Below are 15,683 nucleotides of genomic sequence, written 5' to 3' on the forward strand. Positions count from 1 at the left end.
ATGCATCTGAACTGTATTGCAGTCTCATCAACTATCACCTGAACGAGGTCTAGAGCATCACGAAAATCTTTATGAAAGAGTTAAGTTACATAGCTGTTACCCTTTGAGTTCCTAGAACCTCCTTTATTTGCCCTTGGTTGAGCAATCACTGGCTAATTGTAAATGGAAACAAATTCCTGTAATTGGACTCTAAGAATACCCTCTTGTAAGCCTCTCTATGAAAAAGAGAGAAAAACTTTTGATTGCCAGACTCTTAAAAAGTCTGGGAAAGGAAACAAGGAGTCTCCAGAGCCAGGTGCATTAGTGAATTCCTCACGTATCCCTCCAGGTATTTCCTCTTGCCAAAGGGTGGAGCCAAAGGGCCCTTGGGAGTCTTGGGCTGCTCCCGCAGAGTGTGGACTCCCTTTTGTTCTCCTTTCATTTCCCTCCAAACAGCCTTTTGTTAGTTGAAAGCTTAAACTGAAGTTCATCTTACTTTAACATGAACTTTAATGTGTTTTATATTTAAAACAATTCTTGGTTGTAGAGTTGATTTTTTCCTATTCTCATCTGTCAATTCTTTGGCTTTGAGGCCCCATCTGTTTGTAAGACCTAAATAATAATTTAAAGTATCATTTGTTGTTATGTCACAGGCCCTTATCTTCTGTTCTTTTATTCAATCTTAACAAAAATCCTATAAAGTGAGGATTATTTTCTCACTTTTATAAATAAGAAAATCAATGTTCAGAGAGTATGCAAATTATCCAACATCCAAATTATCCAACAGTAGCAAGGCAGAGGCTTGATTTTTTATCTTTCTGATTTTAAATCTTGTATATAGTGTATGTGTTGTTTGTTTGTACTGGACTCTGCTGCTTTCTCCTAAGAAATATATTTCAAATAAATATTTTGTCTTCTTTTGCCCTTCTTCTGTAGCTGTAATGTCTAGATACATTTCCTCACAACTCAGAAACATTGATTCAATCAAATAAGTTAGATATAGAAAAGAACTTTTAGATCAGGAAGTACAATTTCCTGCCAAGAATAGGATGTTTTCCTGTAAAACACTTATTACTCCAAACATATTTATAATAAATATCACATTTTCCTATTACATCTGTGAAATCATCCCACAATATTCAAGATCGCCATTGTAAATGCTATCAAATGTGTCCCATCTCCCCCTCAGGCTCCCTCAGCTAGTTTTCCATCCTCCAACTTTTCAACTTATCATAACATTCTTCCATTTCCACACAATGGAATCATTTCTTCAGTGGGTAAGCTTTCACTCAATTCCAGTGACAGGACAAGGTTAATCAGAGACATTTTACTACTGGCAAGAGATTTTGGCAAAGATCAAGGTGACCTGAGCCCAAACCTGATGGAAAGGCTGGGGCCCCATCTTGGTGGTTACATTTCTAGTAAATACTTGCTTCTGAAGTTCTTAAGGGAAGAGAGTAGGCAAAGACCCCATGTGAATCCCCCAGTCCTCACAGATTAGTAATTGGCTGGCCTTTTGACACAATATGTCAATGAAAATTTCCTAGAGAGAAGAAAGTTCTAGTTACTTTTGGGGTCTCACAAGCATGAAAGAAATTATTTCACTGACCACAACCACATGAATTTCACTGAGAACAAACTGTGCTTGGTGCCAACTAGGCTCTACCAAGCTGAGAAGCCTGGAACCTCAAGCCTCTTCAAGGAAACAAAACCAAAGTCAGTCTACCTCGGGGCTTTTCTAATTAACCAAGACATTTACAAAAAAAGGCAGAAAGATTTAGAAAACTTCATAAAAACTTGCAGTGATGTTCAATGATCTCTTAAACTTCAAAGGGATTCTAGGTCTACTTTGGTGACTCTGTCTATATGGAGATAGCAGAGAAGATCTTGAAAAACTGAAGCCAGATTCAGAAAGCAATGGCTTCCATCAGAATTGGAAATGCATCTATCCATGCAAGGGATGCCCAAGAACACCAAGTACCTCCCCTACTGAAGATCCATTTTGCAATTAACAAAAGTTAAAAGATTTGTCTGAAACTTAACTGGAGCAGGAGGCAAAAATGAGGTGGGGAAACCCACAGTTGAAACTTACCATGCTGGAAGCTACTGATAATCTATAAAGAAAAGCTTAATGGTAGCTAACAGCACTAAGTTCAAATCCTAACTCTGCCACTTACCACCTAGCTAATTTGAATTCCTTAGAACTTTACTTTCCCAATCTGAAATTTGGAGCGTTATGAAGATTAAATGAAATAGTACCTGGAAACACTTGGCACATTGTCTGATCTGTGTCCCCTATAAGTGGACTTTTCAGAAATAAAAGGGGCTGCTAACATTGTGGATATTACTAATTGTCCACAAACAAAACAGAAGCATTATCTAAAAATTTTAAGCTAGTATAACAGACTCCTACTTCATCATTACCAACCTAACCACTTTAGCAGGCACTCCAAAAGGCTGCTTGACGTCTTACTCATTCATTGCCCCCAGAATCATGTCAAATAGGCCATCCTAATACATTCATGTACAGAGTCTCTGAAAGATATGGAAGAGTGCATAAGACCCACGACATCAACAATTTATTAAGGCTGATCCACCAAAGACCACCAAGCACAAGCCCAACAAACCCAGATACAGCAAGGGAGGATGTTCCAGCGCCAGGAGCTCTGCTAGAGCCTAGGAAGGAGGCACCCTTTCTAAAGGTGGAGTTCTATAAAAGATTCTGAGGAGGATCGAAAGGAAGCAGGAACCGGCTCTGGACTGGCTGCTGTTTTTGTGGCAAGATTAAGAAAAACGTGGATTACTAGGAATTGTATACTATCATTAAGCAAAGTTAGTTTGGCAATTTGATGTCCCCAGGAATAGGTAGGAATTAAAAAGGAGACCTTGGTGCATCAATCACAGGAGAGCATTAGTCTCTCAAACACTGGACCCATTGAGACATATAGAGCTACTACTTGACTTTGGGAGAAATAATGTCCTGTTAATATTGCAGCTGACTTATTCACATCTGCCCTCTCAACTGAGGAAGGGAAAGGCTGCTTTTTCCTTTTTAGTTTGAGGCAATTTTTACTCTTTCAGTCCTAGATAGGATTTTACTTTTCACTGGGCCCTAAAATCTTCACTTGGGGTAGCCAGGAACTCAGTACTGTCCCTTCAACTTCTCTGAAAGTCTAAATAGCACTGCACCCTGCTCACTGATCCCAGCCTCCACAGGGAGTTGTGAGTGGTCCCATGGAAGTGATGTGCAGCACTGGGCAGAGCACTTCCGGTGAGGGCCAGCTTTTTTGATTTGAGCCATCCCCACATCACCCTTTCTTGGAAGGTTGTATTGTTGGTTTATGTTATACTCATGGAAAGCTAAAATCCCCAGAGTCTTTCCCAGATGGACTGGATTGGAACCAGCTCTCCTTTATGCCCTTCCTAACCAAACTTACACTGCTTAATTTTTAAGCCCAGCAAAGAACTTTACTGATAGCATTTTTCTTATAGGCTTCTCTTCTCAGTCAATGCTGCAACAGAACAGAAGACTAAGAATCAGAAATCCCAGGTGCAAATTCTAGTTCTCCAACCACCTGCATAACTTGAAGCAGGTCACTCCACCCCTCAGGGTGGTGTTTCTTTGTAAAATGAATGTGCTGCATTGACAATCCCTACAATTCTCTCCCTCGCTAACACATTGCCATCTTACCTCTCGCTGCTGACATAGTAGGAGTCAGTCTATTGTACTCGACTTTGTCTTTATTGTACTGATGAAGAAAATCATTCAGGAAGGTCAGTTAACCTGAGCAGCACCATATGGTTACAGGATTCTAGCAAGCACCATCAGAGTCTAAAGCCTGTGTGTGCTTCTTCCCCTATTAGCAATGGTTTTCCCTTATCTTTTACTCATTGTTGATCTCTCCCTCTCAAGGCCTCTCAGCCTGGAAAAATACTTTTCTGCCACCAGGTAACCTCCATCAACTATTCCATCCTCCTCCTTCACCTTTTCCACACAACTTCCCAAAGGGGCTGTTTGCAATTCATTTGCTTGTTTCTTTATCCCATTACAATCAGACTTGGTTTCCTACATGCTACTGAAACTGGCTTCTCAACCTAAGGGCTTTGTCTCAGTCACTATCATCACTGACCTCCACTACCGCATCTCGGACTCCGTTTCCTTCTCCCCAAGGTTGGCCTGAGATTTTGTTGAAATCGCCTTTTTCCTAGAAAACTTCAGCTATCCCCTTATACAAATGGATCCTACATCTGCATAACGAGCTCTAATCTTCAGACATAAATGATAGGAACGTTTACTGTGATACTTGCTTTGAATGGTCTTTCCTGGCATTTTCCCCTTCCTGCTACTTCAAGCTCAGCTGTTAGGGATGCCTACCTTAGGGAACTCCGCTTCCTGAAAGGCTGGGGCTCCTCAGGTCCTGCTCAGACTCTAGCCTCATTTGCCAATATGCCCTACTAGATGGAAGTTCTGTCCAACTAGCTGTGGACAGACAAGTAGAAGCCTTTGTTCAAGAACACCATGAGTAACTGAAAGGGCAGGTGAAGGTCCATAGCAATGTTTAACAGGAGGTTAGAGAGCTAACAGGCATTTTGCCAATCTCTCATAAATAAGTACAAAAATATTCTCTTTTCATCCAGAAGAAGAACAAGTGATAAAGTTTAAGAGGAGGTCTGGTTACCTAGATGTGTAAATAAATATGGTTTGTTTTAGGGCCGAGAACATTTTTTAAAATCCTTGTCCATTTACATGTCATGGAAACAGTCAAAACAATCCATATGACAACCTTTAGTGCAAACAAGAATGGGCTGTACACATTGCTGAAACGAAGCAGGAACATGCCAAGAACAAAGCAGGGGAGCAGCTAAACTGAAGACTCAATCAGGAAAAAAGATGAAAAATCTCTCTTTATTCAAAGACATGAAAACTAATTAAATGTCTTTCAATGTTTTGTGAAGCTGATGGGAACTTCATTTGTCATAAGATTTGGAGATATTGAAGAAAAAAGCTCACAACCCAGAAACCCCACCACCATCACTTCCTTCACATCCCAAAATTAATATTTAATATAAAACTAAATTGAGACGTTTTTAAAAAGACCCCATCATTTAATTTCAGAGTATGGTAAAAGCTAAAAATTAAAATGATTCTAAAATTTTTCTGAAAATCCTCACATGAATTTTAGACTATTTTCTGAGATTACTTCCATTTATATTTTCTAGAATATCCAGGCCTGCGTGAAGACAGAGGGTTATTTTAAAATCAGTGCCACATGTTGTAATATAATAATTAGGTCATGTATGCAGTATTAAGGGCAGTTTTATTTTCTGTCTCTTTTTGAATTCATATTCCTGCTAACAGTCCAACTGTAGTGAAGAACTCCCAATTTCAGCCTGCTACATCAGAAATTTTACTACTTGAGACAGACCTCATTTTTCAGTACATTTTCAGACATCAAATTGAAGGGGTGGGGGGACTTCAGTACAATCTATGAAAATATTTTTAACTAAATAACATCTCAGACGTAATGCAAATTACAAAATATGACTCTCACAATCCCAGGGAAAGAAAAGGTATGAGAGGCTGTAAATTCAGTTAGGAATGAGAGAAAGAATTTATAATGTACTCAGGAAAAGAACATAGGAAAAAGACAGATGGGAACATTTAGACACTGTAAGCTGTCCTTGATGTCCCTGTTCTCCACAGTTTATAGACTTTTTAGCAGCATACATGGCCACCTAAAATAAACACATTTCCAAGAAATTAGCTGTGGCTTTGTGACCTTTCAGCACTATCCAAAGGCAAATAAATAGAAGTTTCTATAATAGCTTTCAGGAAACTTCCTTATGAAACGACTGATGTTGGCCCTTGGCCCCTCCCTCCATCCTGCTGCTAAGATGCAGATACATCCTCAGGCCTAAATTAATGTGTTAATTTCCTAAGGCAGCCATAATAATTTACTAGAGTGGCTTAAAACAACCAAACGTGATTCTCTGACAGTTCTGGAGGCTATGAGTTCAAAATCAGTACGTATGTTCCCTCTGAAGCCTCTAAGTTGTGAATATCCCCTTGCATCTCTGACTTCTGATGGTTCCTAGTGTTGAGGAAATATAATTAAAAATGAAATCTCCAATCCTAGAAAATCTTTCAACAAAGGAAGAACAGAAGGAAAACAATTTTATTATCCAGTAAGTATTAACTTAGAATGTGATGTTCGTCACGGGAAACCCATAAAGAAACTTCCAAGACAGGGGGAAAAAATTATACTCCTTGAGGCAGCTAAACCAGTACACCCCATTTCACTCATGCTGTCAAGATAAACAATAGCTAGGGGACCCAACATGGCAGCCGGCGAGGAGGCAGCACTTTCAGTACCTCCACATTAACGGGATCAGAAAGACCCATTAATACGCCTAGATTCTACCTGCTGAGAAACTTCTAGCAAAATTCCGCTGAAAGGAGACCTGCCGGAAATTAGTAAGTTTATTGGAGGTGACAGTTAGTCCCAGACGAGTGAATCTTGGCCACGCGGCGCAGAGGTCCAGTCCTGCCGGCCACCGCCGAACGGCCGCCACCCGCCCATTATGGCAAACGTTTGAACGGCCGCTGCCTGCCCGGCTCTGCAAATGGCCCCCGCTGGCCCAGCTCTGTGAACGGCCCCTGGTGGCCTGGCACGGCTAATGGCCCCCGCCCTCCCGGCTCTGCCAACGGCCCCCCACCCGCCCGGCTCTACTAACAGCCCCGCCCGCCCGGCAAACGGCCCCCCCAACCAGCTCAGGAGGCGACGTGAAGGGACTCTAACCAAGCCTTTATGAAATAGCGAACTGGGAACTAAAACCAGAGATTGAGTCAGACCAGAGACAAGCCAGTCCCACCCCTCCCTTCAGACACTCCGGCAAGGAGCCAGGGGCCCGCCATAGCAGAGAGGGGAAGTCACCAGAGTTCGGCCAACAAGATTCCTTCCAGCGGAAACTACTTTAGCAGGTGTGTGACTCCCACCCACACCAGATACAGACAACAGGGAAACTTCAAAAATCTCTCCGTGGGCATGACGGTAAGGGCCAAGGGATTCCGGACCCCCAACTCCCCCTACCGCCAGTGACGTGGGCGTGACTGTAGGGACGGAGGGAAGCAGAGAAGACTCCCCACCCCCAACTCCCCCAATCGCCAATGGAGAGGGTGTGACAGTAGGGGCAGAGTGAAACAGAGAGCACCTCTGACCTCCAACTCCTCCTACCGCCAGCGGAGGGGTCGTGATTGTAGGGGCTGAGGGAAGCAGAGGGGATTCTCGACCCCCAACTCTCATTACCACCAGTGGCGACACCCAAGGTCTTAGCCGCCAGCTTCCGAGGACGTGCCCACCAAAGGGGTCCGGAAAAATTAAACTATTGACTCCCAGACCACAGCTCCACAGCACTGGGGCTTAGATGAATGACAGAGAGAGTACTCAGTCGTTCGGGAAATAGGGCACGTGGTGGGGCTGAAAGTGTAACCAGATCCTTGGGGAACCGCCTCCAGTGAGCAGGACCTGGCTGGCTGGCAGGAGGAAGTGGGGAGGGGCCGGAGAAGTGAAACAGCTCTGGACTAACAGGATTGAGAGACTCCCAGGAGCCGCCTTACAGGGATTGCTGTCGACACATAGAGGGAAAAACTCAGCTCGGAGGGCACAGCTCTACCTATGGGAAGAGAAGAAAATGGATCTCTAAGACCTAATTTTATTTCTTATTTTATTTTATTTTTTCTCTCCCCTTCTCATTCTTTCTTTCCCCTTTCAAGTTTTATTGTTCTTTCCATTCTCCTCTATTCTATCTCCCTCTCCTTCTTTCTTTTTAAGAGCACCTTCCTTCCCCTTCCCCCCAACTTTCACCCAAGCATCACGTCCTCCATTACATGTAATTGTCTAAATACAAATAGGTGAATGTTTTGAGGCTGTCTATAGGGTCCTAAATACCTAGCTACTACCAACACCCTGATCCAATCGACGGTTAGTATCCCCCTTCAGTAGAGCAATCTTCTAAAGTAGCCAAGACATACTAACCCTTATACCTTCATAGCACATAACCTAAACATAAAGTCCTAAACAAACAACAAATCACTATAGGCATACAGAATCTGGAAGCCCTTTATGAATTGAATGAATCAGCTTTAAAGTACAATAAAGCCCAACATCTCTAGGCATAATCTCCCACCACAAAGGAGAGACAACAGAGATATACAAAGCCAAAACAAATTTACAGGATAAAGCAAAAACACAGCAGTCAAACAGAGCTGGAAAGTAACGTGAACATCATGAAAAAACAAGGGAAAAAAGGAGTACAAACAATGCAGGACAACTTAAATCTACAGGAGGACCTAGAAGCATCAGAAACATGGATAGGGAAAGAACTCAAGGCATACCTAACTCAGATGGAAAGGAATATTAGAGAAGACATGAGACAGCAAGTCCAAGCAATAAAAGTATATTTTGAAAATGAATTAAACAAACAAATTCAAATGGCAAAGAACGAGCTTTACCAGGAGATAGAGATCTTCAAAAAAATCAAACAGTAATCCTAGAAATGCAGGAAACTATAAACAAAATTAAAAACTCAAACGAGAATATTGCAAATAGACTAGATCAAGTAGAAGTCAGAACATCAGATAATGAAGACAAAGTTTATCAACTTGAAAAGTATATAGTCAACACAGAAAAGATGCTTAAATCCCATGAGCAATCTATTCAAGAGATATGGGATGTCATAAAAAAACCAAATTTGAGAGTCATCGGGATAGAAGAAGGCATAGAGATTCAAACCAAAGGAATGGACAACCTATTAAATGAAATAATTCTAGAAAACTTCCCAGAGATGAAAGATGGAATGAATTGCCAAATCCTGGAAGCCTACAGGACCCCAAACATTCAAAACCATAATAGACCAACTCCAAGACATATAATTATGAAGATAGCCAACATACAGAAAAAGGAGAGAATATTAAAAGCTACGAGAGAAAGGAGGCAGATTACATTCAGGGGTAAACCAATTAGGTTAACGACTGATTTTTCATCACAGACTTTGAAAGCGAGAAGATCCTGGAACAATGTATTTCAAACGCTGAAAAATAATGAATTCCAATCAAGAATACTGTATCCAGCAAAATTAAGCTTCATATTTGACAATGAAATTTAAATCTTCCACGATAAACAAAAGCTAAAAGAATTCGCAGCCAGAAAACCAGCCCTGCAAAGCATTTGAGAAAAATACTACAAGAAGAGGAATTGAAAAATAGTGCCTAAAACCAACAGTGGGAGGTATCTCAGTAAAGGGGGAGGAAAATAACCAAAAAGTAAAAACTAGCCAAACTAAAATAAATAAATAAATAAACATGACTGGAAGTACAAATCATATTTCAATTGTAACCTTAAATGTTAATGGCCTAAACTCACCAATCAAGAGACATAAGCTAGTAACCTGGATCAAAAAAACAAATCCAACAATATGCTGCCTTCAGGAGACTCATATGATAGGAAAAGACATACACAGGCTGAAGGTGAAAGGTTGGGAAAAATCATACCACTCACATGGCCCTCGGAAGCAAGCAGGAGTGGCCATACTCATATCGAATAAAATCAACTTCAAACCTAAGTTAATCAACAGGGATAAAGAAGGACACTAGATACTGTTAAAAGGAACCATCCACCAACAAGACATAACAATTATCAATTTGTATGCACCAAACAATGGTGTGGCAACGTTCATAAAACAAACTCTCCTCAAGTTCAAGAGTCAAATAGACCACAACACAATAATTATGGGTGACTTCAACACACCGCTCTCGCCATTAGAAAGATCCTCCAGACAAAAGCTGAATAAAAAAACTATAGAACTCAATAACACAATCAATAACCTAGACTTAACTGACATATATAGAATATATCAACCATCATCTCGTGGATACACATTCTTTCCAGCAGCACATGGATCCTACTCAAAGATAGACCATATATTATGCCATAGGGCAACTCTTAGTAAATATAAAGGCATGGAGATAATACCATGCACCATATCTGATCATAATGGAATGAAACTGGAAATCAATGATAAAAAAAGGAAGGAAAAATCCTGCATCACATGGAAAATAAAGAATATGTTACTGAATGGGTTACAGAAGACATAAAGGAGGAAATCAAAAACTTCTTAGAGATAAATGACAATACAGACACAACATACCGGAATCTATGGGACACACCGTGGCTCTGACAGGTTCCCTAGGGAGCAAGGATGCTTGCATCAATCAAAGGTGCATGGAAAAAGCTGAGGGTCAATTTCTCAAGTCTCTCTAAGCCATGATCATTGCACTCTTGCATCTCAGTATAGTTCATTATTTTTGGTCCCATTCCTAGACTTCAACTTCATTATTAATTCTCAATTGTGTACTTGCTCAAAGTTTTACACTGGAGGTTACTGCCCTTATGAAGAATTATATGGCTTCATAATAAGAATAACAAGAGATGGTAGGAAAATTAAACTTTGATTTAAAACAACCTCAATATTTAATGTTTATTTTTTTTAAATCAGCCTTTGCAAAAAGTCTCATCATTTGATAGCACCCAGAGCACGTGTCAGCTTGGATACAAGGTATAAAATCAAGCCACAATAGAAAGGGAACCAGTCAACAATTACTAGACTCATAACGTATCACAGGCCCTTTGAACACTTTAAGAAATTAGCTGAAATTATTACAGCTCATGGAGGATGACTGAGAGCTTCCAAGACTGATGAAAGCTAATGTAAAGGGTTGGAGGTAATGATGCTTTGTTGGGGGAAGGGTGGGGGAATGAGTCGAATTATCTCTGCTGCACCCTGGTTCCCAGGATGCCAATAGAAGTAAATACAGATTGGTTCATTAGGAAAGGCTCTTTACTGCAAAAACAGCATTTGCTCTAGAGCTAGGCTCCCCTGCATGTTGCCACCATAGCTGGGGACCAGGTTATCAGCAACATGGCAGTCTCTTTATCCCTACCTTATCCCCTCTGCCCTGTTCCTGACTCAGTGCATTCTCCTTTTCTTCAATGACTAGCTAGGCCAACCAACTTTTGTCACCATCTTTTCTCTCTGTACTAGACTGATCTTGTTGTCATAGTCACTTGCTATACATATTTTGGGTCTATTATTTCCATCATTTAGTTCTAGAAGGTTGTCACACTATCAGCAGTAGATAACAAGTACCAGGCATTGTGCTAACTGCTTTACTCGCATTGTCTCATATAATCCTCACTACAGCTCTCTGGTGCTCACTGTCAGTATTTCCATTTACTCAATTAGTAACATGAAGTTACCAAAGGGAACTGGTGGAACTGGGATTTGAACCTGAACAGGCTAGCCCAGTTTCTTCCTGCCAGGCCTTTCTCCCTGTAGACATAGGGAGTGGGCGAGGCTGCTGATGTGGGTGTTCTCCCTGTATGGTGTTGCAGGTAGAGTTGTGGGTTTGCACTGCCTACCTAGTGGGAGACCCTGGAGTACAATGGATGGCCTATGGGCTTTGGGGCAGACAGACCCATTCCAAGCCTTATCTCTGCCATTTACTAGTAAATTACTCAATCTTTCTTAGGTTCATTTTTTCTTATCTATAATAAATGTCACCTACTAGGATGATGTTATGCTCAAATGAGATAAATATTTGTATCAGTGCCTAGAAAATGAAAAACAACTCAATAAATGGTAACTAATAATTTTGCCATTATTACTGTTTTTGGCAGGACTGAGGAGGATTGAACCCACGGGTTCTCCATCACTGAGAAACACCCCCCCCCTTTCTAATATTCATTTATTTATTTATCTCCCTAAATTTCTGAGGGTCCCACCAAGCCACTAAGCTGGCTCTGAATTTTTGATCCTCTTGCTGGAGCTTCATGAGCCACTGGGACCACAGGTATGTGTCACCTAATTTTGTTATTATAATATATAAATCCTTAGTTGTCACTGATCTATTCTGGAAGTTCAAGATTAACAAAAACGGTTTAGGCTCATTTGGTAGTCAGTTTTGCAAAAGTTAATGACACTGTATTGATTTATTTCCCTCCAAAATTCACTATAACTGCAGGGCTGGGGAGGAGACATGGGATCTCTAATTCAAAATACACTATCACTTCAGTCGGTCTATATTTTCTGTTACATGACAGGATCACAAATTTTAGGAAATTATGAGCTGGGCATGGTGGTGCATGCCACAATACCACAGCGTGGGAGGCTGAGGCAGAAGGACCACAAGTCCAAAGCCAACTTCAGCAACCTAGGAGGCCCCAAGCAGTAAAATGAGACCCTGTCCCAAACCACAAAACAAATAAGCAAAGGGCTGGGAATGTGGCGCCCCTGAGCTCAATCCTCAGTACTTCCCCCACCTCCCAAAGTTAGGAATTAATACATAATTCTGGCTACAGAAAGTGAATCTACAGCTGTACCTTTAAGGCCTGGTTCATCCAGTCATTGCACAAGCATTAGCTGAATGTCCACTAAATGTAAGGCACTATTACTAGCACCTGAGGTGTGGGGAAGAATGGTGATGCCTAGCACAAGTGTAATGACTGAATAAGAAAGAAAGTGGGCTGAACACAGAATCCTTGGAAACACTAACATTTAAGGAGTGGGAGGAAATTCTGCAGCTGAGACAGAGAAATAGCAATAGAAGAAGGACAAGAAGAAGAGAGCTGAGAAGGGCAGTGGCCATCAGGCTGGGCTAGATGAGGTGAGGGAGGCCCAGCACTTGCCTTGGATCTCAAATTTAAAGGGGCACCAAAGTTGTGTGCAATGGCAGACACCTATGATCCCAGTGACTTGGGCAGTTGAGATAGGAGAACTGTAAGCCTGAGACCAGTCCTTGCAACCCAGCAAGACCCCCCCAAAAAAGGGGTGGGGATATAGCTCAGTGATAAATCATCCCTGTAAAGGGCACTAAAATTAAAAAAAAAAAACCTCAGCAATAAAATCATATTTCAATGCAACATTTAAAATAATCAAATTAATATAAAATTCATGATGAACCAAATATCAACATTTTACATAAAAACAGGATCTGACTCTGCACCTGAGATCCTGCCTCACTTACCTCACCCTGTGTTCAAATGTAAAATGTTAAGACTAGGAAAGAAAACTGGAAGTCTGGATTTGGCTGCACAGAGGTTGCTGATAACCATGGTGAGCTTAGTGTCATGATTTGAGGGTTGAGAAGCCAGATTACAGGTACTGACATTTCTCAAAGCATGATCCCTGAACCATAGCATCAGAGTTACTGGGAGTGCTTGTTAGAAATAAAGGTCAGGGCCCTATACTTAATCTGTTAAATCAGAACCCTAGGGGTGGGGTGGGTGTAGGGAGGTAGACTAGTAATTTGTACTTGTTATTTTTAATTTTTTGCTGGGCTGGATTAAAACCCAGGGTTTCATGATGTTAGGTAAGCACTCTACTTTGGAGTTATGTCCCCAACCTTAACCTTTATTTTAAACCTCTTTTATGCACACCAAAGGATGACATTAGGGTGAACCTAGAGACATATTCTGAGGTATTTCCTTTGGTCTGTGTTCTAGGTCTGAATCTGATTAATAATTAAAAAAAAAAAGTAGGTGCCCTTTCTCACTGAGTTATATCTTCAGCCCTTTTTACTTTTTAAAAAGCTTATTTTGGTGGAGCCGGGTATCAAATCCAGGGCCTCATTCATGCCAAGGAAGCATTCTACCACGGAGCTCCATCCCCACATCTCCAGAAGCCCCTACTTTCCATTTTGAGACAAAGTCACACCAAGCCACCCAGGTGGCCCATAACTTTTGATCTTTTCACCCCAGCACACCCATAGCTGGGATTACATTCATGTGCCACCACACCAGGCTGTTTAATAATTTTATCAGTGACTTAAATGGAAGAAAAAAAAAACAGCTCTGTTTAATTAAGCCTTCAGTTCTGCCCAGCGGCAGACTCTCTGCTTCATTCACTCTTTTATTCAGCAAACAAGTGCCAGCCCTCCTAGATAATAGAAATGTACAGCTGAACAATGAAGGAGACAGATGCAATTCCTGGTCTCTCAGTGGGGGTGAAAGAGATATTGAGCAGGTAATAACAATCAGATGTTATGACTATCAGGACAGAAGGAGGGCTGTGAGTACAGATAATAGGAACCTCAGGTTCTCGGGTAGTCTGGCCCTCAGTGAAGGGCTTTCTAAAAACTGATGTTTAAATTGAGGTCTGAATATGGGAGTAGGAATTAGTCAAATAAGAAGGGGGTTTTCAGAAGGGGAGAGGGTTTGGACAAGGGGAAAACTCTATCATAAAAGGGTCTGAGTTGGGTGTAGTGGTGTACACCTATAAGCCAGTTACCAGAAAGACTGAGGCAGGAGGATTACAGTCCAAGAGCCAGCTCTGGCAATTTAATGAGACCCTTTCTCAAAATAAAAAATACAAAGGACTCGGGTTATATCTCAGTAGTACAGTGACCCTGGGTTCAATCCTTTGTCCTGCCAAACAAAACAAAACAAATGAAATGGTCTGAGATGAATCCACAGGCAGACAGACCAAGAATATCCCCAGATCCTACCATAATACAAACCACCTCAAAGATGTCCAAATCTGCTTTCAGTCCTGCTCTGCCTACAGGGCTCCTGAACACAGGAACCTCAAACTCAGCATGTCCCAAATCAAACTTAACTGCACCTAAACTTGCTCCTTTTTTTATTTTCTCTTTCCATTCACCTCATTTCCCAAGCCAGAAATATGAGAGTCATCCTGAGGCATGAGTGGAGAGAGAGTAGCTGGATATATAAATATGGAGCCCAGATTCCAGAGGGAAATTATCATGAAAATGGATGAGAACACTTAGGGAGAACTTGATAGTGTGAGCAGAGAAGAGGGACAATAGAGTCTCAAGGAACAACAACATTTAAGGGAAAGTATTCCTTTAAAGAAGAAAAAAGGGAGGAATAAAGAGACTTGGCATCACAGAAACCTAGAGAAGAGTGTTTTGAGAAGTGGGAAAGTTTGATTGACAAATGCCACTCAGGTCACATATAAGGAATGAGGATGTAGTCACTGGACTCCGCAATTAGAAAACCATTGGTAATCTTGACAAGACCAGCATCAGTGGAGTCGGGGCAACAGGAATTAAACTGCAGTAGGCAGAGGAGGAACCAGGAGAGGATGTGGAGACAGGGAGAGTGACTAGCCTTTTCAACAAGCTTCACTATGAAGGGCAGGATCTGGTGCAACTTACGTTTGAGGCATGGGTTTAATTTTATTTTTAAGGCAAAAGAGATTCCAGCATACAAAATACTAATGAAAAAAAAAAGCTGTAATGAGGCAAAGGGGGAAACTACAGGAGAGAAAAAATAAAGTCCTTGAGGAGATGAGAAGGGATTCAAATGTTGAACAAATGAGAATTAGCCCTAAGAAAGAATACCGACTTCAACTCTGATGGGAGCAAAAAGAGATAGAGGTCAGACTGGGAACACCCTTACAGGATGGGAAGATAGGAACTCGATGGACTCCTTGACTTTGGGGAGATATATATTTTTTTAATCATCAAATGTCCTGTTCTAAAATATTAAGAATATCAAGAGAAAGCTCCCTTAAAAATGTTCTCTTTTTTTTTTCTTTTGAAATTTCCTATTGTTTTGACCATGTAGCAAAGGCTACCTGCTTCTAAGGCAGGATCAATCTTACAAGGAACAAGCTGGATCCTTGGC

The sequence above is a fragment of the Callospermophilus lateralis genome, chromosome 7 (assembly GCF_048772815.1).
Source record: "Callospermophilus lateralis isolate mCalLat2 chromosome 7, mCalLat2.hap1, whole genome shotgun sequence".
In the NCBI taxonomy this organism is placed as follows: Eukaryota; Metazoa; Chordata; class Mammalia; order Rodentia; family Sciuridae; genus Callospermophilus; species Callospermophilus lateralis.